This window comes from Petaurus breviceps, unplaced genomic scaffold, assembly GCF_028583685.1.
Source record: "Petaurus breviceps papuanus isolate PSGF00001 unplaced genomic scaffold, PetGlider_PUasm1.0 38, whole genome shotgun sequence".
NCBI lineage: Eukaryota > Metazoa > Chordata > Mammalia > Diprotodontia > Petauridae > Petaurus > Petaurus breviceps.
The window spans coordinates 17,749,654-17,752,774 of record NW_027186304.1 but is presented as its reverse complement, the minus strand read 5'-3'; positions in this window follow the sequence as shown (position 1 = coordinate 17,752,774).

Here is a 3,121-nt window from a genome sequence, read left to right as displayed (position 1 = left end):
TATATATATATATATATATATATATATATATATATATATATATATGTACAGGTATACATGGACAGAGGGCACAGAGCCAATTGAATAGGAAGGTATGATACTTAAAAGGTGAAATTGAGAGGTGAGAGAGGAATATAATGAGAGGAGATGGGGAGAGACAGAATGGGGTAAATTATCTCATATAGAAGAGTCAAGGGAAAGCTGTTACAATGGAGGGGAAGAACAGGAAGGCAAAAGGGAATGGGTCAACCTTACTCTCATTGAATTTGGCTTAGGGAGGGAATGACAGAGACACTAAATAAAGTATTCACCCTACAGGAGAATAGCGGGGAGGGGATGAGAAGAGGGATGATGGAAGGGAGGTCAGGTTGAGGGGGAAGGAAGTTGGAAGCACACAGTTTTGAAAAGGAACAGGATCGGGGCAGCTAGGTGGCACAGTGAGTAAAGCTCTGGCCCTGGAGTCAGGAGGACCCGAGTTTGGTTCTAGCCTCAGACACTTAACACCCACACAAAAAACTAGCCGTGTAACCTTGGGCAAGTTACTTAACCCCAATTGCCCTCCAAAAAAGCAAAAAAGAAAATAAAAGGAACAAGGTCAAAGGAGAGAATAGAACAAGTGAGGGGCCGGATAGGATGGAAGTAAATATAGCCAGTCTTTCACAATATATCCACTATGGAAAGGCTTTGCATAGCTACACATGTACAACCTATATTGAATTGCTTATCTTCCTAGTAAGGGTGGGTGAGGAGGGAGGAAGGGAAAGAATCTGGAATTCAAAGTTTTAAAATAAAATGTTTAAAATATATATTATTTTTTTACACACAACTGGGAAATAAGATATACAGGCACTGGGGGATATAGATCTATTTTGCCCTACTGAAAAGTCAGAGGGGGTATGGAAGAGGATATAGGAGAGAGCAGATTAGGGGAGGGGATATTCAGTGGGATCACTGTATTGGGGTGGTTGGTAGGGGAAAGATGGGGAGAAAATTTGTAACTCAAAATCTTGTGGAAATGAATGATGTAAACTAAAAATAAACATAAAATTTAATTAAAAAAAAAGAATTGCTGTTGCCAAAAAAATTCTTCCCCCTTTAGCCAAGATGGTAATGAAAGACTCCAAACTTGGACATTATCTTAGATATCAGAGACAAAGTTTATCACTGGGCTCAAACAGCAAATGTTTCTAGCTCAGTCAAATCTGTCACAATTCACATTGTTGGAGCCTTTCATTACCCAGGTCATCTCTATACCAGAGTTCGATAATGGAGGACCTGACTTTAGTAGAGGAATGATAGCTCTATGCTTAGCAACCAAGTGTAACTAGCCTCTCAACCAAGCCAGGGCCATTTTGCCTACAGTTGCATATGTAGGAGATGTGACTCTGGGTGGGCAGAGAGAATGCTGAGGTGGTATTGTATACCTGCATAAGAAACTGAATTGGAGCCAGAGCTCCTTGGAAACAAACCACATGTAGTTCTAGAGACTCTAGGAAGAAAAACAAAACAAAACATTGGGTTACAGAGCTTCTTGGGAGAAACAAAAATCTGGTCCCAGGGATTCTTTAGGAGAGAGACATGAACTGAGGATGCTTCAGGGAATGAAGCAGAAAAGACTATGAAAACTGGAAACATGTAATATTGATAATGATAATGCTAGAAATAATAATGTTGCTGAGGCATTTCAGTTGTGTCCAACTCTTCGCGACCCCATTTGGGATTTTCTTGGCAAAGATACTGGAATGGTCTGCCAGCTCATTTTACAGATGAGGAATCTGAGACAAATAAAGTTAAATAATTTGCCTGGGGTCACACAACTAGTAAGTGTCTGAAGCTAGATTTGAACTCAGAAAGAAGAACCTGCTTGACTACAGGCCCAGCACTCTATCTGTTGTACCATCTGGCTGCAATAACAATGATAGCTAGCATTTATGTAGCACCTAATTATGCTAAGGGAATTATGCCAAGCACTCCACAAATATTATTATGTTATTTGATCTTCACAACAATCCTGGGAAGTAGGTGCCATTATTATCCCTATTTTACAGTTGAAAAAACTGAGGCAAACAGGTTTTTTTTTAAGTGATTTGCCTAAGGTCACACAGTTAGTAAGCATCTGGGATTGGATTTCAACTCAGATTTTCCAGACTTCCTCTCCACTGTACCACCTACCTGCCTAGTGGCAACTGTAGGGGCGGCTGGAGATATATGGAAGAAGTTCACTCCTCAACATGTCCCTGACTCCTTGTTTGTTTCCCTAGGGTCACTGGAGGAAGAATCTTATATAGAGAGTAAGAGGTTGTCTATGTAGTATGACTTGCAAGTGACTAGGAAAGATCTCCGTTAAAAACATTTCCCCTGCCAATTTCCCTGTGAAATTGTCATATTACTTTATAATACTGGGTTTTCAAGAAGATGCTGGTTGAAGTGGTGGTGGTGGTGGGGCAAGTGATACTGAACAGGAAATTTGGGTGCTTAAGATGTGCTGAATATTTTCTGTAATATCAATCCTCTTGGCACTTGCTAGTGAGTGACACTCAGAGGCAAAATGATTCTGAAATGTCATTTCTCCCATAAAAGAAAGAGACAAGACTGGTGCTCTTAGTACTGACACATAGAAAGTGGAGTAAACTTTTTCCCCCCTTGGCTTCAGAAGGCCAGGTTAGGAGCAATGATTGGATTAAAAAGATACAAAATTAGGCTCAATATAAAGAAAAAATATACCAATGATTAGATCTTTCAAATATGGTAATGAATTGTTCTGGCAAATTGTGGATTATAGCTTCCTAGAAGTCTCCAAACAACTTTTAGATGACTACTTGTGAGTTAAGTTGTAGACCAAATTTTGGGGGTGGGGTGGGGTTGAAATTGGATTAGATGACCTCTGAGACCTCTTCCTCCTCTGACAACCTGGGATTCTGTATACCACAGAAAACCCCTGTTCTGAAGCTTAACTGAGGGGATTGTTTCCAATTCTTTATAAACTTTTTTTTAACCTTTGATATTTTCTATCAACCTGTTATTTCTTTGATGTGACTACTGTGTCAACCTAAGTGGACCACAATCCTGTATTTTGCCTCATTTTTCATCCATGTTCTCCCATGAATCACCCATATAGAAG